This window comes from Aquarana catesbeiana, linkage group LG08 (genome assembly GCF_042186555.1).
Source record: "Aquarana catesbeiana isolate 2022-GZ linkage group LG08, ASM4218655v1, whole genome shotgun sequence".
NCBI lineage: Eukaryota > Metazoa > Chordata > Amphibia > Anura > Ranidae > Aquarana > Aquarana catesbeiana.
Window position 1 is genome coordinate 101,717,108 of NC_133331.1, and position 24,594 is coordinate 101,741,701.

Below are 24,594 nucleotides of genomic sequence, written 5' to 3' on the forward strand. Positions count from 1 at the left end.
GCTAGTGGGGTGTGTGGAGGAGGGTTAGAGGAAATTGCACACACAGATATAGGACTGGCACTCACCCCTAGAGTACTTATATATACATGGACTTGAATGAAAACCAAGTGAAAAAAATCATATGGTGGATGAATTGAGGCCACTTGTCACTGTTGGGTAGTAAAGGGGGGTCCCCCCAAGTAGGCTGGAATGATTAGTATGCCCAAGGAGGAGTTGCAATGGCAGCTGTAAAAAACATGATAATAAAATCATATGGATATTGACTCATCAGTCATAGAACCAGTTAGCTAGGGTTCAGATTACAGACTGACAGGTGAAGATAACAAGATGATGAAAATAGTGCTGAGATAGCAACATGAATGGGTATACAGGGGACATGCTGTAAGCACGGTCTATAGAGATAACTATTCAGCACAGAGTGTAAGCTGAAAAGAAAATCTGCCTCAAAGTAAAAGGGAAGGGGGGCAACAGCACTTACCACAGCAGTGGTCCTCAGTTAACCAGCGTGCAGGGGCTGTAGGCTCAAATAGCGGCCATAAACGGCCGCTATAAGAGCACCCCAACCCGGAAGTCAGGGACGGCACGGAGGGCGGTCCCTGACGTCACCGGGTCTGCTCGCCCGCACTGCGCAGGTGCAGTGTCAGCTGCTACTGCGCAAGCGCGCGCTCCTGTCAAAGGGAATCGAGTTCCCAGGCATGGAGACGCAAGCAGCTAAAGGCTGCCAGGGCGGGCATGTGTCCGCCACAGAAAGAAGGCTCGGGGCAAGGCAAAGCCACAGGAACCTGACGGGGAGAAAGAAATACATCCTTATACAGCAAACACGTCATGAGGCAATAAAATTTAAAATTATTAAACATGAGTATAACCAAGCAGACAATATGTGATATTAAATCTAGACAATGGACAGTCAATAACAACAGACCATAGGCATTCACTTACAGTGGAAAGGCATCATAGGGCATGTTGGGACCCAGTAGTGCAGAGGGCCCTCTCCCCCTCCCCCCTCCCCCCCCTTTTTTCCCCCCCTCCCCCCCTTCCCCCCTCTCCCCCCCCCTCTCCCTCCCTTCTTTCCCCCCCTTTCCTTCCCCCCCTTTCCCCCCCCCTTTCTTTCCCCCCCCTCCCCTCCCCCTTTTTCCCCCCTTCCCCTCTCTTTCCCCCCCCTCCCTTTTTTCCCCCCTTTCTTCCCCCCCCTTCTCCCTCCCCCCCCCTCTCTCCCCCCCCCCTTCTTCTCCCCTCCCCCCCCCTTTTTTTTTTCCCCCCTTTCCTCCCCCCCCTTTTTGCACACTGGTTCATTTTAGAGACACACCACTGGCACCCCCCATCCTACTTCTTCTTTTGATTGATTCCTCAGCCCTTCTGATTTACCTTTTCTCATTATACAAAATTTATCTACTCAGGGTCTGTTTAGTCATCCCCTGTGTTCGCCGCAGGGGGAATCACTTGGGGCCATGCATACCTACAGGCAACCATAGAACGGGTGAGCTCATCCTTTTTCTTTTTGCTGCTTTTTTATGTTTATGCTTTTGTATAACCTCTGTATGATTGTATTTATCACAATTACTGTATGTTGTACCACAGATATTGCTCTCCTGAGGAAGCGGTAAAACCGCGAAACCGGTCGAGAATTCAAGCTCTATTTGTGTCTATCTCACTACGAGTTGTAATCTAACTGGTTGTATTTATTGCTTCCGTTTTCAAATTGCAACTGTATGTGACATTGTTACAATTTTTTAATCATGTTTTCTATTAAAATGGAATTTTTATATTGTTTATTGCTTCCTTCGCTTTCACCTTTTATATTAAATTTTGATTATACCTGGTACCGGAATAGTCCCCCCCCCTTTTCCCCCCCCCCTCTTTAGGGGTTTTTGTCTTTGTTGCATGGGGTATTGAGATTTTGGCCGACAGTGGCAGCCACCTGCGACCTCCCTCTACCTCATGCTCTCTGCTTTTGTAAAGGATGTAGTGAGGAGTATGCATGAAAAAAACATTTTGGTAGTATCTGTGGCACCTTTACTACACAAACCAGAGTATAGTCATAGTGCAAAGCGATGACAGCATGAAGAGCAGTATCTATGAACAGAGCAGGAGGATTAATAGAAAACAATTATCATAAATCAATAGGAATGAGCTGTCCTTGGTGCTGAAATTCAAGCTCTGGCTTGGAAAAGGCAGATCCACAACTTGTATATTGTGCATTTCTATGTTGTGTGCATCAAATTTCATCACACACCTCTAGATATCCCCTGTCACCTCTGTACAACACCCATTCACATTCTGCTTCCAGCTGCCGTCTCTCTCTCTCTCTCGCTCTAATGAAAGTGTATCTAAAACCATTAGAGCACTCTGACGTCAGTGAGATTTCATTGTCACAAGTCAATACTTTTCCAGTATCTTGCTTCTACTTAACTCTTTTCTATCCCAAAAACTCCCGAACAGTTGTTTTTTTTTAAAGCTAGTGCTCTATTCTCCTGCTCATTCCTTAGCCCAAGAATGGTGTACCTTGTATAAGCGAAAGAGTCTTTTTCATAAAAATGACATTTTCCCAACCCAACATAATTGGATAAAAAGTGATTGCAAACCTTACTGATTTGACTGAATAGATTTGAAATGCATTTTTTCAATTCTTAGCAGTAGAAACTTAAGCGGTATTAAACCCCCCAAAAAATGTAGTACAATGCACCTTAACAATCCTTATATGTGGTGGCTGCATTTATTTTCTTCTTTAGGCTCTTTTCCTTTACTTTTACCTGGTGATCCAGCTAGTAACACACATTCTGTCTAAGGGGGTCTCCACCCCACTGGAAGAACAGAGAAACCTTTGAACAGCAACATTGTCTATCTGGTCAGACGGCAGTCTTATGCCGCCTACACACAACCGGTTTTGCCGTCGGAATAAACTCCGAAGGTTTCTCCGACGTGTACTAGAAAAAAGCAATCACTGTCTAAAGCAGTCAGAATTTTCAGTTTCAGTACAGTTTCCTAGCTGACTTTTATCTCGTCCTCTCGAAGCTTTGTCAGCTTCCCTATGCTTTCCCTACAACAGCTTCCAATTTACTGACACTTTGGGGTTGTTTTACTAAAACTGGAGAGTGCTAAATCTGGTGCAGCTGTGCATGGTGGCCAATCAGCTTCTATCTTCAGCTGGTTCAATTAGGCTTTGAGGTGGCATAACCAAAGCTCCCTTATTTGCCCTTCTAAGCCTGCTGATCATAATTCAAAGGCTGTGCTGTGCATTATGGTTTTAAAAATTTCTCTTTAGCAAATCTGCACCTAAATTCACCAGAACCACTGATCTCAAACCTGCAGGATACTCCTCAAGTCCATGCCAGTAGGGTTGCCACCTCATCCTTTTAAACCCGAACACCTTTGAATTACACAGGTTCTGAGGCTAATTAAATGCAGATAAGGCACCAAGTGAGTTTAATTACCATCTTAATCAGCCACAGAACCTGTGTAATTAATATGTGTTCAGGTTTAAAGGGATGAGGTGGCAACCCTAGACATGGGGGTTGATTTACTATAGGCAAATAGACTGTGCATTTTGCAAAGTGCAGTTGCACTCTGCAAGGACAGATTATCCAGAGCTTAGTAATTGAGTAGGAGCTCTGCCGACTTCCATTATCCAATCATTTGCAAGCAAAAATGCTGTTTTTTTTAATTTTCCTTGCAAGTGATTGGGTATCCTTTACAAAGTGAAGCTTTACCTTATTTACTAAGCTGTGGAGCAACTGTACTTGCAGAGTGCAACTGCACTTTGCAAAGTGCACAGTCTATTTGCCTTTAGTAAATCAACCCCATTATGTCCTTCACATAAATAAAACACCATAAAAAACTATCATAAACAGAAGGGACTTGAATATAGCGGTATCTAAAATGGCAACATTGTGGAAGTAATTATTTTAAAGGTTTGACAATGCTAAATTACAGGACCATTTATATAACACATTTGAACTGACATTTGTGACAGATTTGGCCCGGGAGAGCAATATTTTATTTCATAAAAAGAAATTTCTTTCCATAAATCTCTTTTAGTCAGCTTCTAATGACCTGCCTTTAGGCTATAACAGATGGAACCCAATAAAGGGCTCTGCTTTATTTCATAACAGTTCTAAATATGATATAGGTATATAATGTTATATTGACATCAACATTTTGAAATACATTCTGTGGGTGGTGTCAGCTCAACCATGTAAAGGTGCTATAAGGGCCTATGTTGACAGGCTTTTGTGCATCAATTGGGTTTTGTATGCTCAACAATTATATGGCAATGCAAAATCTGCTTTAAGCTGCATTTTTTTTTTTTTTTCCTTACTTTGTCTTTAGTAACACACTTCCTGTCCTAGAATTACAATGCTTAACCATTTTACAGGAAGAGCTAGGACTACAGAAAACCTTCCCCCCTCCTCATCTCCAAAACATGAGAAGTAAGTGTTCTATGATCCAGAGACTTGTAATTTCATTCACTTGACATGCTTATATATACCTGTGTCACACTGTAAAGAGCGATCTGTTGTAAAATCCTTTTCATAGAGCAGAATAGGCATAGACTGATAAACATTCAGGAGGTGATACTGCTGCCTACTGAATGCTTGTTATTTTTGGCAGCTGAATAAGCCGTTTGAATGTGTACGGTGGCAGTACTGCCCACTGATTGTGACAAAGGGAATCATTTTTGCATCTCACCTGTTGGCTGTCTCTTTCCGGGTTTTGCAGCCTACCCGATGACATTTTATGGTGCATGCACGGTGCAGTGGAGATTGCCCAATTCATGTGCAGTACAGTGGAGAAAGCACCAAATGTGATGTTGGCATCCCAAGAGGAGAAGGAGGTGACGTCATTCACGCCTAGGTAACAGAAAAGCCATTTAACCCCCCCCCATTTTTTTTTTACATCCAATTGTGTAATGGGTGGCTAGAGAGAAGAGGAAGAAGATAATCGTAAGAAATCTAGGAGGACGACGGTCCGCTTTAAGGACTAGTAAGCTTCAACTTATTACATTTTTATACTTGGGTTTAGTTACAATTTAACTGATCTGTGATAAACTGGAATCCGATTGGCTACTATGGTTCACTGCACCTTGCACATCCTCATTACTCCGTGCCTGACATATAGATTTTGCTGTAGAATTTTAAAAGCACTTTAATTATATAGCAGAGTTGCACATGAAGTACCTTCATTTATAAGGGTTTGATTGCATGCCACCTCATGGTTTGTAGGTCTCACACTGATTATTTTAGACCCTTGTAATGTCCCTGAAGACTGATAATAACTTGTGTTTAGATGGTCCATTTCCTCGTCCCTATGCTCCCAGGCCCTTGGTAGAGTGGTGAGCTGTCATTCATGGATGCAAGTTAAAAATAAGACCTAGAGCAGGCAGTTAATGTCATTACTCATCCTGACTGCAGTAATTAACACTACAAATTAGCCAATTAAAGCACAGAACACTTTCCAGAGGGAAGCAGTGACCTTGATGCCCCTCTGGACAGTGATTAATGCTGTGTTTATTCAAGAGGTTTGATTTAACCTCTTCGAGGAAGAAGCAGCTCATATGAATACAGAGTCATGCGGTGATCAGAAGTCACAGATTGCAGGGTACAGATGGCTATAAAATCTATGACCATTCTTCAGTGATGGAGCACACCAAGCCAGGAAAAGAAAAGTTACTAGAGATGGGGATACTATAACCACATTTTAATGAATAAAACATGTTAAATGCAAGAAAAAAAAAACACATAGAGCAAGGAGGCATTTTTATTTTATCTTGATTTTCTCAAATCACAGTGGATTAATGGTAAGCACATCTGCCTGTCATCCCAACTACAACACTACCTGCATGGAGTTTGCATGTTCTTGCTGTACTTGACTGGGTTTCCTCCAGGTACTCCAGCTCCCCCCATATTCCAAAGACATGCTGGTAGGTCAATTGGTTCCTGTCTAAATTGTGTATGTATGCATGTGAGTCAGGAACCTTAGACTGTAAGCTCCTTGAGGGCAGGGACTCATGTGAATGCACAATATATGTAAAGTGATGTGTAAATTGTTCGTGCTATATAAATAAAATAAAAAAAAACAAATAATGGTAGAAACCAAACTATTATGCTGTATTAGAGATACATAATAAAGATGTTGATACAAAATACCATAAACTCACTCTCAGAAATCACAATCCTGGTCGGAGATGTGTGTTTCACTCATTAGTTTCCTGCTATTTTTGCCACCATGATACATTGTAAGACAATCAGCAGTGAACTTCTCCTTGGATTAGACTGGAAACAGCCTGTTCATTCTGAGTTAATCTTTTGCCTAGATCATGTCATAAAAATACAACAATAAAACATCCAAAAGAAATGAATTCCTTATTTTGTTTTTTGACAGAGGTCCACAAAATTGAAACATTATATTCAGCTCATTACAGCCCCTTAAAATTAAAATGTATGTAAACCCCAAAAATGAATTTCCATTATTTCCTTCCTTTTGGTCTGTTAAATATTGAAGCAAATCTGTTTGATAAATAAAAAAATAAATAAAAAACTGTTGTTCCTGTCAGAATTTCAGAACTGTTCTGTGTCCTGTTTACTCTGTGCTAATTCAAGGAGTCTAATCATCCCTCCCAGATCTTCTCTAGGACTACAAAACAATTCTATGTTGTAGAGATGAGGGGATGATGAGGAATTCTGTAATTTAGGAAAGGACAACTTGGCAGGGCTAGCACCATTTCTTTCGCAGAAAATACAGTTTAAAGAAAGGTCAGGAAATAAATACGAGTATATATAATTCAGACAAATATGGAAGTGTAAGATATAGTTAAAACAGTACCAGTATTAAGAGACAAACTAGTTCCCCATCTCCTATTTTATTTGGTTAAGCCACCTTAAAGTAAAGCATTCCTGGGATTAATATGGGGGCTGCCGTACTGACTTGCTTCTGGAAATGGTCATTTGCTTACTGCTATACAGACTCATTGCTTTTAATACTTTTTCAGTATTTATTTGTTCTGATGCACAACATTTAGGATAAAAGCAATTAAATTAGCATTGTCAAAACAAGAAGTCACTAATGGCAGCCTCCATGTTTCTTTTAATGAAAACACCACCGTGTGCGACAGTTTGATTGGTTTGCAACCCAGGTGAAAGGGCAAATAAATGCAGCAACTCGGGAACAGCTCAGCAGCAGCTTTTCAATACATGAGCTACCAGGAAAAGTAAGTATTGGCTTTAGATATAGCTTGTCTACCAATGCACCTGTCAGCCACTATAGAACATAGAAGAGATTTAGCAGCTGACGGCTGAATCCACAGAGTGCAGTGGGAGATGAGGTAACCAATGCATTCAGATAGCATTAGCACTGTTAGCTCTGCAAGAGAGATTGTACTTGCCACCACTCAATAGGTTTTCAACATCTCCTTTTTAGGGTGTTTCAGTCTCAAATTGTTTATCCAACCGATAGGGTCACTTTAAAAAAATGTCTGGAGGTGTGCTTTAAAGATGAAGGAAATTATAGTATGATGGGGCTAACGTTAAGGCTTAGCAGCAGTGAGGAGATATTTAACTCTCTGACATTTATCAATAAAATACACCAGTGCTAAACGGAATTAACCTTTAAATATTGGGTACATTTTGTACCAGTGAAACATTAGTTACTAGTAATAAGAACAAAAGCATATTACATATTTTAATTAGTCCTTTGATCTCAATGACGCAAACAGAAAGCATTACTATTTCTAAATATTATGCGCTTACGGTAGTTTAATAAGACCCAAAACCCATTAACACCACTGATAATAACTATTCATAACTCCTGCGTGTAATGCTAAATGATAACGTCATATTATGGTCAATTACATATGCTCCTGGGGCTTCTCTGAATCACTTTGAGCATACAATTAATGTGCTTTAAATAACAGTTAATATGTTTATGCAGAACCAAAGTGCAACACGGATCTACATTTTGGTGCTATCCAGGTCAATCTAGGTGGCAGAGCATAAATTATCTTTAATAGGCTTGAAATCAGAGCTCTTGTGTTATTGTAGATAAGAGGGTGGATAAGGGGTGTGATATAAAAAAAAATATCTGTTTTTGTAATATCACTAGTATAGCAAGTAGACATGGGCATTCATACTCCCATACATAAATATTTCATATATACCATGCTATAATGGACTAATCAACCAACCCACCTCCCACCCTATGAGAAACAGCAGGGTGATCATTTTGTTAAGTCCATAATTCTTCAAATAGAGACATAATGATCAAGGAAAAACATAAAAAAAAGGGGTAACAATTCCACATTACATTTCCTCCCATTGTCCCCCCAATTCAAGCTCAACAGAAAACAGAATATTATTTTCTGCACCCCAATTAGCAACCTACAGTACACTGTCAAATGTCTACTGCTGAGTAAATCTGTGTCGACTTTATGATTCCTCTTATATGGCCAGCCCTTTTTCACTTTGCTTGGATAAGTTCAAGTGTAGCCACAGTTCCTTTAAAGTAAAACTATAAGCAAAAAGTTTTTCTTCATTTTGGATAAAGCAAGGGAGGGTTATAACTCCTGTCAGATTTTTTTTCACCATCTGTTTCCCATTGCGGAGATCTCCCTTCACTTCCTGTCCCATAGCCAAACAGGAAGTGAGAGGAAATGCCTGCAAATTATGGGAATTCCTTGGAGACCCCCAGGTCACCAGAACTAGCGTCCCCATCAGAAGATTCCCCCCTCTATTACTTTTCTGGGGACAACCCAAAATTTGGGATTTTTGGGATAATGGTAAACATGACAAATAGAGAGGGTGAATCTCCTCTCTTAATGGGGACACAGACAGTAATAACAACTGACAATAATTCTAATCCCTCTCCACTCTATCCAAAACAAACAAAAACATTGCCCTTAGTTATACTTTAGTTATATTTAAATGCTCTCACATTCAAAGAGACTCTGATGCTGAGTCTCCAGTCCATGTAAAAGCACTTATTCTTACTTGATTCCTGACCCTTCCATACTTATTACCCCAGGCAGGGTTCTCTTCAGGTTTTTCTGTAAGTGACCCTTCTATTCCACACCCACCTCACCCTATTCTTTCGTTTTCACTCCTTTTTCTCTCCCCTTTACCATTTTTGCTTCTCTGTTAACATCCTTGGTATTTATACAGATTTCTGTTTGCTCCATATGCAGTAATCTGCACCAGCTTCTTCGGTGCATGTCTGGAGAGCCAGACCTAAAGTACTAGCAAGCGGATTTGTACTCACAGGCACCTATCCTATATCTTGCTAGCAATTTTTAAATTGTTACGACTGGATGCTTCCTTAACCTCCTTTATACTAATATACCTGCTGGTTGTTGCCCATTTTCATATTTTATGTTCAGAATCAATACATAACTTTGACAAGAAAAAAAGCACTTATTCTTAAAATGATCTCCACAAAAAAGAGTAGGCTAATAGCTCCGGTAGCTCTACTCACAAAAACACTGCAAACTTTCACCTAATTTTTACAATGACTTTACAGGGCAAATTTTCCTAATATTAGATGTGCATACAACAGTTACCTCTCTTATAAGTATCTTAGTGCCTAATGTCTGCTGTGTCCTTCAAAATCATTAATTGTGTTGGAGTTGGATTCTGCAACTTAAAGCAGAACTTTTCCATTTATTAAATCCTCTGTCCTTGTTGTTTTAACTTTGGATAGTAAAACATTTTTTTTTTTTGTGCCACCTTATACAGCCCACTTCTTGTTTCTTGTCTGATAAAAAGCCTAGGCTTATGACATCATGCACAGCTCTCGATCTCACTCTCACGAGAGTTTGCCAGGAAGGGAGAGGGGATGATTCATAAGAGGGCCAATGAGAGCTGCAGAGCTGGAGGTGTGCCTCTGTGTGTCTGTGTAAATCTAGGAAGTGAACAGGCAGCAGCTTCAGCTGCCGACAGTTAAAATGGTTGCAGCCAGACTCAGTGGAGAGAGATTTCTGTAGCATATTTGGCAAGTGCAGAATCACTGTATATGTGAAATAATATGGAAAGTGGTTGGAGGGGGGAGCTTCAGAATGGCAAAGATGTTTTTATTACAAATTATGTGAGCAGACTGCAGTTCCTCTTTAAAGTGGTTCTAAAGGCTTAAGGTTTTTTTTACCTTCAAGCATTCTATGCATGAAGATATAAAAACATTCTGCTTGCTGCAGCCCCAGGCCCTCCTTATACTCACCTGAGCCCCATCACGATCCAGCCCCAGACTCTCTGGGAACTCTCTCTCCTCATTGGCAAAAACAGCAGCGGGAGTCATTGGCTCCCTCTGCTGTCACTCACAGCCAGTGAGCTAATGAGGAGAGATGGGATGGGTCGAGCCACTTCTCAGTGTCTGAATGGACACGCAAAGCAATGGCTTGGGAGAAAGCCTGCTTGGGTGCCCCCACAGCAAGCTGTTTTCTCTAGGGGCACTTGGCAGGAGGTAGGGGAACCAGAATAGTTGGATTACACATGAGCTGACTTTTCGGCAACAAAAGTCCGACGGCCATTCCGGAGGACTTTCGTTGGACTTTTGAATGAATGGACTTGCCTACACACGATCACACCAAAGTCAGACGGATTCGTACGTGATGACGTACGACCGGACTAAAATAAGGAAGTTGATAGCCAGTAGTCAATAGCTGCCCTAGCGTGGGTTTTTGACCGTCGGACTAGCATACAGACGAGCGGATTTTTTGACCGGACTCGAGTCCGTCTGGAAGATTTGAAGCATGTTTCCAATCTAAAGTCCATCATATTTTTGACTGGAAAAGTCAGCTGAAGCCCACACACGGTCGGATTGTCTGCCGGACTCGGTCCGTCGGACCAGTCCGATAGAAAAGTCCGCTCATGTGTACGCTGCATAAGGGCATAGAATGCCTGAAGATAAAAAACCTTGAGCTTTTACAACAACATTAGGGCAAACAGCTTCTGCTGCACCCTTTCTTTAGAAAATCCATAATACCCTGTGTATCCTGTATCATGGGTGCACAGAATTAAAGCCCAACTCTGGGCAAATAAAAAATTATCCTTTGCAGTAGGGCTGTGCTCACACTGCAGGGGTAAATCACTTGTTTGTTTTTAGGGAAGCAATAAAAGGAAATTTACTTACCCAATCCTCTGCTGCTCCACGCTGCTAGACTAGTCACCACAGAGTTTGTATCTCCACTCTCCACCTGTCTAGGGTCCTGATGTCATCAAGACCAGAGCAGGGTCCTTGGCCTGCACTGGGAGGGACAGTCTTGCTGCCTGATCCTAAGGGAGTGCCGCCTGCCCGGGGAGCGGAGAATCAGGTAAGTAAAACTGTTTCTCCTCTCCCCTAAAGTAAACAAGCTTTTTATTTCCTTAGATTTGGGCTTTAACTTTTTTTTTCGTATAACAATGAAAATAGTAAAAAAAAAAAATAGAATTGTTCCCATAATACAAATCAAATCAGACTGCTACTTCATGTCTTAATATAACATTTTGTATTTCTATAAGCCTTCGATTAGTCCTAAACCAGTATAAGAAGCCAGGTATTGTGACTTAAACTGACCTGATACTATGGGAAAGAGAAACATGCAGAGAACAGTAACCCAAACCAACAAATCAGAATTCATGTTTTGCATATCTGTCTTCTATAAAGTGACACTGGCCCTGCCCTGCTGCCACAGCTTCCTGCATTGTGCCCAAAATCTCTTCATGGAATATGTCTGTGTATGTTACCCTGAATTTTGTCAGCCAACAGTTTTTGCTGTAACTGTTAAGATTGAATAAAGATGCATGCCAAGTTTAATCGCAGCTATTTTATGTTGATTTCAGGAAAACAAACAAACATCAATTTTCATGTGTATTTCAAGTAGGTCTCGCTGTAGCCTCGAGGGCCCTATTTTGCTCAGGTAGGAAACAAGTGAAACTAGAATGAGATATTTTATAATGTGATAAAATGTTCTGGCAGGAAAGATATTACATATACTGATGCATTTACCTCCCATGACTCCTTATTGCTATGCAGTAAACTATCTTCTTCATGAATTCAAAATATCTGCCTAAAGGTAAAAGAAGTCCAGCTAGTAACTACAATGAATTCATACAATGCTTGAAACTCTTTACCTCCGCAGTGCCTATATAGGTGCCATCTCTGAGCACTACATCCTCCAGAGCCTGGAGTTGCAATAGAAGGGGATACAGCTCATTGCTAGTCATTAAAAAAAAAAATCAGCTCTTATGGCTCCTTTTGATTTCTGCCATAGATGACCATTTATTATATATTTATTATATCTTTGGCTTTTAAGGGACCTGGATTGGACAGCAGTTTCCTCTCCATATAGGATATGTACTTTGGAGAGACTCCGCTATACTTTGTCACAGATGCTCCAGGACTAAGGTTCGTCCTGTTCTCAGTACTCACCTATTCCCACCCTGAGGCCCACCTTCTGGAATAAAGAATGTACACATAGGATGCTTTTTCAATGCTTTACTGAAGAACAACTCTTATGTCGAATTGGCACAATTACATCACTCCAGTGCTATTAGCGCGAATCCTTAACCACTTCAATACCAGGCACTTTCTCCCCTTCCTGCCCAGGACAATTTTCAGCACTGTCGCACTTTGAATGACAATTGCGTGGTCATGCAACACTGTACCCAAACAAAATTTTTATAATTTTCTTCCCACAAATAGAGCTTTCTTTTGGTGGTATTTGATCACCTCTGGGGTTTTTATTTTTTGCTAAACAAACTAAAAAAGACCAACATTTAAAAAAAAAAAGTTTTTCTTAGTCTCTGTCATAAAATTTTGTTTTCTCCTTCACTGACGGGCACTGATGAGGCGGCACTGATGGGCACTGAGATGGCACTGATAAGGTGGCACTGATGGGCACTGATATGTAGAACTGATGGGCACTGATAGGCGGTACGATATGCAGCAACGATGGGCACCGTTAGGCGGCATTGATATGCAGCACTGATGGGCACTGACTGGCAGCACTGATGGGCAATGACAGGCAGCCTTGATGAGCAGTGACAGGCGGCACTGGTGGGCACTGACCGGCGGCACTGATGGGTACTGATAGGCGGCACTGATTGGCACTGACAGGTGGCACTGATGGACACTAATAGATGGCACTGATGGGTAGCACTGATGATGGGGTACTGACAGGTGTTACTGCTGTGCACTGATTGGCACTGTGATGGGCATTGATTGGCACTGTGGTGGGCTCTGATTGGCACTGTGGCGGACACTGATTGACACTTTGATTGGCACTGCTAGGCGTTTTTGATGGGGCACAGACAGCTTATGGGCACTTATTGGCAGCTGATGGGCACTTCTGATGGGGGCTGTGCTGATAATCAATGTGCTGATTATCAGCACAGACCCCCCCTCTGACAGAGAGAGCTGCCGATTGGCTCTCCCTGTCAGCGCAAACCGAGGAATGCCGTTTACCAGCACTTTCTGGTTCCCGCAATGATCAGCTGTGATTGGTCACAGCTGATCACGTGGTAAGAAGCCTCTGTCAGAGGCTCATTACTACGATCGGAGATGCAGTGTGTCAGACTGACACACAACACCTCCTGACACCGCGCTGTGCACCCCCGCGGGCATGCGCCAGCATATTATACTGCTGAACGTCATATGACGCCCAGTCAGGATAACAGAACCACCGCCCAGCCGTCAATCTGCTATAGGCCGGGTGGGAAGTGGTTAAACTCCAACAATCTTCCCTTAAAAGAGAAGTATGGGAATTGGGTTTTTTCCAGAACCATACTTGCCTAGGTGGATGCAGCATCAGTCTGATGCTGCATCTGTCCCCCACCGGTTCTAAGTCACCAGCTCTATGCTCTGCCCCCAACTCCCCTGCACTCACTGGAGTGCTGGGCTGTGGAGGGGGCGGGAGCTGAGCCGGGTGCCATATGGTCGCGATCCTTCCCAAGCCTGAACCGGCTCTGTGACATCACCTGCTGTCTGCTGAAAACGGATAACAGGGGTGCAGAACGAACTTCACTCCTGGGATCCACAGGAGAAGTACAGCCAAATGAGCTTTGGCTGTACTTCTCCTTTAAGCTCTTTCATTGGTCCCCCAGCAGCGGGTCCTCAAATGGAGTTTCTCTCTGGGACTAGGCCCAGAAGGGCTATGGCTCTTCAGAGCCGGTTCACACAGGGGCGACTTGTCAGGTGACCTAGCCGCCTGACAAATCGCCTCCCGTTCTGTACGATGGAACCATTCTAATAGGAAAATTTTATCTCCTGCTCTCCAACTTTGTGTGTCGGAAAATCCGATGGAAAATGTCCGATGGAGCCCACACACGGTCGGAATTTCCGACAACACGCTCCGATCGGACATTTTCCATCGGAAAATCCGACCGTGTGTACGGAGCATTAGACATTAGTTAAAAGACAATATTATTACCTTCCTCTTTTAAAGTATATGTAAACCCTCACCTTGTAAAAACCATACAGTTAGAAATTAAATGCAAGGCAAAGCATTTGTGTATAGATAAAAAAAATTAAATAAAAATCATAAACATTTCCCTTCTATATCAGTGATCATATTCCCTCTGTTCACAGCTGCATAAAAGCTGGGAAAGAAACAATGCTGTGCTCTCAGGCCTGGTGTGGTCATCTTTTAAAAGGAAAGCAGGGGGACTGGCAGGAGCACCAGGGATTTCACACAAAGGAAGCAAAACAAAGAGAACAGGATCATTTTTCATACAAGTACATGGTACAACAGGCACATGTCAGGAATATTAAATGTTGGGTTTACATATTCTTTAAGTAGAACTATGGCCTTCAATTAAAAAAACATTGTGCCACAGTATTTAAACCTTAACTCCAAGTAAAAAAGTGTTTATTTAAATATATTTCTCAATAGCCATAAATTATATAAATTCACTAGGAGTACACCAAATACATTCAAAGGCCCAGATATTTACCTTGTGAAAGTAGCAGTGACATCATCACTGTGCTGTACATTGCCCATGCAGAGAACAGAGCTGTGGGAGGGACCCAGCAGGCTTCACCCACTATAGGCTGCCTGCAGAAATCTACAGGAGGGGGCAGGGACAAGACCAGTCAACCTGCACAAAGAGAGAGAGCAGCAGTGACCGGTCACAGGAAACTCCTGTACGGAGGCAAACTTTTATACTGGATTACTTCTTAGATCTGGAAGAAATTCACAAAGCGCACAAAGATTTAAGTAAGAATACAGATGTCTCTTTTATTTATACAATATTTTCTTATCCTGGAGTTCAGCTTTAATTGTAAGTGTATCTGCATTTACAGTTTTCCCTTTATTCCCCTGCAAAATCCTACAAATACCTGTTGAGATTCCCAGTGAAGTCCACCTCACACAGCTTCTTCTATTGGGACTGACAACACTGCTGCACTGCTCCTGAATTCAGAGCAGCATTGTCATTCTCATGGCACAAATGAAGGAGGATTTGACCCACTCTAGGAAGATAAAATCATTTTTTTTTTTAGATTATTATTATTATAAGGCTTTTACATCATATAGGAACATGTCTATCACAAAAGATGCTTTATATGCGAGTGTTAAGAATTGTAGGTAGGCAATTTAGGCATTAAGTTACAACTTAGACCAGGGGTCTCAAACTGGTGGCCCTCCAGTTGTTGCGATACAAGTCCCATCATGCCTCTGCCTGTGGGAATCATGCTTGTAACTGTCAGCCTTGCAATGCCTCATGGGACTTGTAGTTTTGCAACAGCTGGAGGGATGCCAGTTTGAGACCCCTGTCTTACACATACAGACATCAGGCACCAATGATCTCAATCACAAAAAGGAAAACTGCATTAATTTTACAGTTTTTGTAAGATGTAACTGTAATGTAAAATAATTATGTAAAATAAACTTGTCAGACAGTGGGAATTTTTTTTAAGCATTGGACAAAGTGGTGGAAGTTAGTGGGGTATGGACCCTTAAGTCTTTGCCTGCCCCCCCCCACTCCACTGTCATGTTGATTGATAGGACAACTCATGTAGGAGCTGAGCAGGAAGAGCACATTTCACTATGGAACTCATGTATTTTTATCTGGTTAAGATGTACTCAGCTGTGATATGGTGAAAAAGATTAGTAGCTACACACAGGGATAATGATTCAACACATGTACTTTGCAATTAGAGCTGCATGGACACCATATTTTAAAGCATAGCCGTAGGCAGATGTAATGGACACAAATTAATGCATTTTTGTAATCAATAATAAATCAATAAATGACATTTATTTTGTTTAAATGAAAGCACTGTCTGTAGGTACCTGAATTTGGCTTGTATCAACTTCTTGCAGTCTATTCAAGCAGGGGCAGGTCCAGGTCAAGCTAGTGTAACCATTAAGTTAAGAACATTAAAGTGATATTAAACCTTACATTTTAAAGCACTTTCAGCAGCAGATGTAATCACCTACAGTGCATCCGGAAAGTATTCACCACGCTTAACTTTTTCCACATTTTGTTATGTTACATTATTCCAAAATGGAATAAATTCATTATTTTCCTCAAAATTCTACAAACAATACCCCATAATGACAACATGAAAGACAATTGTTTGAAATCTTTGCAAGTTTATTAAAAATAAAAAAACAAAAACAAAAAAAATCACACGTAAATAAGTATTCACAGCCTTTGCCATGATGCTCAAAATTGGGCTCAGGTGCATCCTGTTTCTACTGAGAATCCTTGAGATGTTTCTATAACTAGATTGGAGTCCATCTGTGGTAAATTCAGTTGATTGGACTTAAAGAGGAGTTCCACCCAGGGGGGCCGTCAAAAAAAAAAATTAATTAAAAGTCAGCAGCTACAAATACTGCAGCTGCTGACTTTTAATTGGACACTTACCTGTCCCTGGGTCCAGCGATGCGGGGGATCGAAGCCCCGCTCGTCCCCCCCTTCGCTCGTCGGCGCCGGCATTTCAACTGTGGGCACCAGGCTGTGGCTTCACAGCCTGGCACCCACTGCGCATGCGCGAGCGGCGCCGCGCGCTGTGATTGGCCGCTCAATCACCTGGGACCTGTAATGGGTCCCAGATGATTGACAGGAGGGAGGGAGCAGAGCGGAGCCCTTCCTGTGCCTGGAGGGAAGTGATGTCACCAGCCCAGGCAGAGGAACAGGCAGACTATGAGGGACCACCTAGCAACAGGCATTTAGAGGTAAGTAAAAAAAAAAAAAAAAATATCCAAATGTTTTTTTGTTTTTTTTTAAAGAATTTTTCCAGGTATTTTTGTTTTTTGGGTGGAACCCCACTTTAATTTGTTTACATAAGGTCCCACAGTTAACAGCACGTCAGAGCACAAACTAAGCCATGAAGTCCAAGGAATTGTCTGTAGACCTCCGAGACAGGATTGCATTGAGGCACAGATCTGGGGAAGGGTACAGAAACATTTCTGCAGCATGAAGGTCCCATTGAGCACAGTGGCCTCCATCATCTGTAAATGGAAGAAGTTTAGAACTACCAGGACTCTTCCTACAGTGGGCCACCCAGCCAAACTGAGCCATCGGGGAGAAGGACCTTAGTAAGGGAGGTGACCAAGTATCAGAAGAACAACCATCTCGGCAGCACTCCACTAATCAGGCCTGTATGGTAAAGTGGCCAGACGGAAGACAGTCCTCAGTAGGAGGCACATGACTGCCAACCTGGAGTTTGCCAAAAGGCACCTGAAGGACTCTCAAACCATCAGAAACAAAATTCTTTGGTTTTATGAAACAAAGATTGAATTCTTTAGCCTGAATGGCAAGCGTCATGTCTGGAGGAAAACAGGCACCGCTCATCACCTGGCCAATACCATCCCTACAGTGAAGCATAGTGGTGGCAGCATCAGGAACTATTAGACTAGTCAGGATTGAGAGAAATGCAGAATGCAGCAATGCACAGAGACATCCTTGATGAAAACCTGCTCCAGAGTGTTCTGGACCTCAGACTGGGGCAAAGGTTCATCTTCCAACAGGACAACGTCCCTAAGCACACAGCCAAGATAACAAAGGAGTGGCTACAGGACAACTCTGTGAATGTCCTTGAGTGGCCCAGCCAGAGCCCAGACTTGAACCCGATTGAACATCTCTGGAAAGATCTGAAAATGGCTGTGCACCAACACTCCTATCCAACCTGATGGAGCTTGAGAGGTCCTGCAAAGAAGAATGGGAGTAACTGCCCAAAAATAGGTGTGCTAAGCTTGTAGTATCATACTCAAAAAGACTTGAGCCTGTAATTGGTGCCAAAGGTACTTCAAAGTCATTATGGCATAATGTTTGTAGAATTTTGTGGAAAATTATTAATTTAATCCATTTTGGAATAAGGCTGTAACATAACAAAATGTGGAAAAAGTGATGCACTGTAATAAGTATGTGGCTTCTTCATCTTCTAATTCTTGTCAATGTTCCAGTTTAAGCTGGTACTGTGACCGCTGTCCTAGGTTTGTTGTTTTATGGTGGCTCTTTTCACCACCAGTGCCCTATGAAGCAACTCTTACATGCAAGAATTAGAGTTGTATCTCCTGGTGGGCTTCTTTTCATTTGCCCCCGTCCCCTCCCTTTTTTGTCACATTACCAGACTATATTGGCATTGTGACAATCCGGGGTGATTAGGTTCAAGTGGTGCATGCAGTTTTCCAGAAACGTGCCACTCCAGACTACGTTTTTAGGGCATGGCAGCCCACTTTCATTTAAAGGTAACGAAAAAGTTCAAACAAACAGTAATCTTCCATTGCAGAGGGGTTCCACCATCACTGTATAAACAAACTATAGCCTCCTGGCTTACTCACTGTCAGCTTCATGCTGTTTTGTTTGCGGGCCACATCTGCCTGCTACAGACGTGCACACACAGGCTACCACCTGCAGCCTAAGACTCCGAGACCTCCTGTCTCTTTCTCCTAGAGCAGTCTCCTACTTGGACCCTCCCGACCTCCTAAGCCAGACTTCCTGTCTACCGGGAGGAGCTGTCTCCAAGTCTGAGCACTGACCTCTCTTCCTGGGATGTTTATGAACCCAGCCCACAGGTGTGGAATTAGTATTCCTGCCAAAATCAGGCATACACTGCTCATATGCACCTGTGACATGGGGTCGCATCTCCACATATCCTCCCCCCCTGTTTCGCACCAGAGGGAGAAATACAAAACCCTTCCTCCTAAAGGGGCACTCCACCCACCTCTTTCTGGGTATGCTTCCATGCGGACTTCTTCCTAATTCTTGGGAGCTTACATTTCTTCTCACCTCCCCCAGATCTACTCTCCCAAGACTGTAGGGATCCTTCTTTGACATCTGTCTCAACTTTACCCAGCACTTTTTGGGTTTCAGTTTCGCTGATACCTGCGTGGTTACCCCTGACAACCGCTTTCTCAAAATGACCCAGTTCAAAAACACCAGGAACTCTGGTGTCACTTGCTAGGACAGTGTCTGAGGAGGGACCACACACAAGGAAGCAGTTACTCTCTATGGGACCTTCCCACAGTTTCACATCGCCCCCTGTTGTCCAACACTCCATCAGCGACTGTTCTTCCACAACACTTTTTTCCACACCATTTTTCACCATTTCTGTTAATGCTGGTATTTCCAATTCCTCTGCCTTGTCTAACAGGGCTCCAGAGTGCTTGTCATACACAATTTTGTATGAAGCAATCCAGCCCACCATGAGACAACTTTCCACATCAATACAAAACATTGCATTAAAACGATTCAAGCATTTGCGATTTCTGCACAGTACAGCCTGCAATATCCAGCTCCAATCAGCCATACCCCGTGGTACCAGTTCTCCAAACACAGGAGAGGACGGCAGGATATATACTGGCTGTACACTCCATGACGCTAACATTTTATTAAGCATGTCTGTCACAAAATACACATTCTCTTTTTTTCATTGTGGACACAATTTCCATTGTTCGTTTACACTTGCTGGGACCTTCAGTTATGAGAGGATTAGGCTCTGCAACAACCCGTGCACCTTGGCCTATAGGTTGTTCTGCAGACACCTCTCCTGACACAGCAGCCATAGCATCCACTACTCTTTTAGCCGCAAAAGCTTCTTCCAGCATTGCTATTAGTCTCTTGGCCAAATCATCCCAGTAGGTATTGCTCTGTTGGACTGCATCGTCCCAATGAAACCTAGACAGACCAAGAAGCTAAACAGCATCTGAAACACTGTTCCTCAGTTTTTTTTTTTCTCAAACAAAAAGGTTTTTATTTCAGCAAGAAGTTATTACATACAGTTCCGGAACAGACATGTTAGAATATACAATAGCGGTACAATCAGACATGTAGATAACACATATTGTATCCCTTATCCCCCATACTTTCCCAATCAAGCATATCATAGTATTGCATCTCATCCATTAAACCTCCACCTGCACATCCTTATCTTCATCAATACAGAATATAATCGTTTATTCTTATTTATTGGAACAGTACAGTTATCGGTTTTTCTAAAATAAACGGTCCATCACTAGATCTACTGGCGCTAGTCCAGGGACTCCCAGCCACTGTGCCCAGAGTTTTTCGAATTTTTTGGATGTTCCCCTATGTTGAAAAATAATTTTTTCCAAACAGATGGTGTTTCCCATTTGTTTGATCCACTCCTGTTTCGTGGGAGGGTCTTCAGATTTCCAATGCCTAAGAATTAGCATACGTGCCTGAAATAGAGTTCTATTAACGGCTTGCTTAAGGATATCACCTGTCAATAAGTCATCTATTATCCCTAATAGGCATGGTTTGGGGTCTAATGGTATCTGTACCTGAAAGACCATATTAATGGTATCCAGCACCTCTTTCCAATATAAATGAAGTTTAGGGCACCTCCATAGGAGGTGAATAAGATCTCCGTGCTCTCTACGACATCTTGTGCATGTGGGGTCTGTGCCAGCACCCATACGGGCAAGCCTAGCCGGTGTATAGTGTACCCTGGACAATATATACAACTGGGACAGTTTTTGAGCAGCATTCAATGAGCACAGGGGGACCACCTGCAGAGCCTCGTCCCACTGTTCCTCTTCAAACGCGCCAACATCCTGCTCCCACCTGGTCATAACCTTCAATGGCGAGTCCCCCATAACCAAACCCAGAAGCATAGCGTAGCAGTCCGATACGAACCCTTTATATGTATCTATTTCTAGGAGGAAGTTAAAGACAGGCGCGGGTTCTAGGGTCCAGGTCTCTGGACCACCCTGGGCATCTATCGCATGTTTAAGTTGGTGGTAGTAAAAATTCATGGAAAGCGGTAGCCGAAAGGCCTCTCTAAGTTCCGGAAAGGATCTTAGCTTGCCATCTTGGAATATATGCGTCATGTGTGATACCCCATATTGCTTCCATTTCCTCCCATATGGTATTTTTGCTATTTCCATGTAGTGGTTATTTTCCCAGATTGGGCTATATTTAGTGTATCCTTGTACTTTCTGTAGCATCCTGGTCTTATTCCAAATCTTTTGCATAAGAGCATAAGTTGGAAAGAGTTTGTTGGATTTGTTGTAGTGCAACGCCTCTAGTCCTTCCAGGGCCTCACCCTTGACTGTAAAGCGAAGCAGCTGGGCTGAGGGGTCCCGCAGATTTAGTTCTATTTCCTGTGTAGGCCTCAGAACTCTGGTAATGTGCTGTAGCTGGGCAGCTAAGTAATATACCCAAGGATTAGGGAGCGCCAGTCCCCCGTCATCCTTGGGACGCTGGAGTTGCTCAAGTTTAATTCTGGGTGGTTTTGATAGCCATATAAAAGATCGGAAGAGTGAGTTAATAATTCTGAACTTTTTTAAAGTAATGACCATTGGGGAATTATGGAGAATATATAACAGTTGGGGCATAAGGATCATTTTTATTAGATTAATCCTACCTACTTGTGACAGCCTCAATTTGCTCCATACTTTGACTCGGTCGCGACAGCGATTAATAAGAGGGGTTAGGTTTAAGCTGACATATTCTAACACACGGGGAGTAACTTGTATGCCTAAGTATTTGAGAGATGTCGATACCGGGATGTCCATTATGTTGTCTTGAGAGGGGGGGAGCTCACGATCTAACAATAGAAGGGAGGACTTGGTCCAATTAATAATTAGACCCGAGTAGTGCCCGAATCGGCCAATGACTCTCATTGCCTCCGACAGCGACACTGACGTATCACCAAGAAGCAGCATGGTGTCGTCAGCATACATGATAACTTTCTCATGAACATCTCCGTATCGAAACCCCCGAATCGATGGGTTACTGCGTATCACAGAAGCTAGGGGTTCTATGGCCAGGGCAAACAAGAGGGGAGACAGGGGGCAACCCTGTCTCGTACCTCTATATAAATTGAAAGGTGCAGAGATCCGACCCCCCTCTCTAATAACTGCCATCGGAGAAGAGTATAATAGTTGTACCCACTTAATGTAGTTGTCCCCAATCCCAAACTTCCTCATCACTGCCCATAAGTAATCCCATTCGACGCTATCAAACGCCTTATGGGCGTCCAGGGAAAGCAGGGCTCTATCTCCCATACTATCTGACTGGGATTGAATATTGAGAAAGAGTCTGCGCAGATTGATCGCAGTCGATTTCTGCGGCATAAAGCCGGATTGGTCTGAATGTATTATGGTGGATATGACCTTGTTCAGACGCAACGCCAGTACCTTGGCGAGGATCTTCACATCAGTTTGTAAAAGTGAGATCGGGCGATACGATCCCGGGTCTAGTGGGTCTTTGTTGGGTTTTAATATCAGGACTATGCTTGCTCTTGTCATTGACTGGGGGAGATCGCCACTTTGTTTTGCTGCATTAAATACCTTCAGCAGGTGTGGAAGTATAGATTCCCCATACTGTTTGTAAACCTCAATGGGGAGTCCATCGTCCCCCGGAGCTTTAGAGTTGGGGAACAGACTGGTCGCCACCTGTAGTTCCTCAACAGTAATGGGGTCATCTAGCTCATCACGAGAAGCTTCAGAAAGGCTGGGGAGCTGGACCTCATCTAAATATTCAATGAGTGATTCCTGTGAGTAAGTTTGTTTAGATTGGTACAGTGAGGAGTAAAATCTCACCAATTCCGTTAGGATCTGGTCTGGGCTATTGGTTAGTCCTCCCTGAGGAGAGCGTAATGCTCCAATCGATGGAGAGATCTGGTGAGAGTGGGCAATAGTGGCTAGTAGACGACCAGTGTGCTCTCCCTCCTCATAATGTGCAGTTTTTTGAAAAAACCTCTTCCTCTCTGCAGTAGACGATGTGACCCTATATAGCGCCTCTTGCGCTGAAAGCCATGCATCCTTATTAGCCTGAGTAGGGTCAGCAATAAATCGCTCCTCTAAGTCTACTGCCATATGTTCTATTCCCTCCCCATGAGCATGGGTCCTCCTTTTAACTGCTTGAATTTCAGCAATAAAAATGCTTCGAAGGACTGCCTTAAAGGCCTCCCATGATAGAGCTGATGGAGCCTCACTGGCATGAACCCGCCAGTATTCTGCAATGTGGAGTTCTATTTGCTCATGAGAAGGGAAGAGATTCAGCCAAAATGCATTCATCTTCCACGGAGCCTTAGCCGTCGTGGAAGGAGGACGCACCTCCAGAGTCACAATCAGTGGTGAATGGTCAGATACACTTCTGGTGGCATATGTCACTGTCGAAATGTAGCGAACCGCTACTTCCGAACACAAGCAGAGGTCAATCCGTGATAAAGAGGAGTGGCCCTTGGTAAAGCAGGAGAACTGACGCACCTCTGGATTCCCCGCTCTCCAAGGGTCCTTCCATCCCACCTCCCCCATAAACCTACTGAGTGCTGTAGCGCCCCCCCCCCTCCCCTTCGCCACTGGTGGGTGTTTGTCTAAAAGAGGATCAGTGTAGTTATTAAAGTCTCCGAGGGTATACAACGGGACCCCAGGGTACCTAACTTGATATGCCAACAGAGCTCTCACCACCTGGTTATTATACGGAGGAGGCACATACACAAAGGCTAATATACATTTGAGAGTAGATAATCTACACAAAAGAAATACATATCTCCCTTCTTGATCAATTTCGGAGTCGAGCTCCACGTATTCTATGGAACTATGCACCAATACACTCACACCACGAGAGTATGAGGTATGGGTAGAATGGTATGCCTTACCCACCCAACGAAAACCAATGCAAGACAATGAGTCCTTGGTGAGGTGGGTTTCCTGCAAGGCGCAGATGGCCGGAAGATGTTTCCGAAGCAACGATGATACCATAGTCCTCTTCAGGGGATCATGCAACCCTCTGACGTTCCATGAGAGCACAGTTACTGTAGTCATCTCACATTGAAGAAAAGGTGACTGGTAGCGGTAACACACTGCTTGCTTCCCCTATATTCACAAGAAGGAGACAGGAGGGCTTCCATGTGGCATCGAAGTGGGAATGTTGGGTAGGCGAGTATCCTGAAGGTGGGAAGGGGGGCCATGTCGTCACCCGCAGAGCTATGTAGCTTTACAGTTCCGGAATAAATCTGTACGTGTGAAAAAAACCTCAAGACGCACAACGGTGCGCCAAACAAACTTGGGGGCCTCTTCCGAGCCAGGTTCCATGCCTGTGCCAGCTCATCACCTAGAAGGGCCCGCTTGCTTTGTAATCCAGGGCTCCAAGATGTCAAAGTAGATGACAAACTTCTGTGGGACAACGGGTCCCATAGGCAAACCAGGAGCTCCTGGAC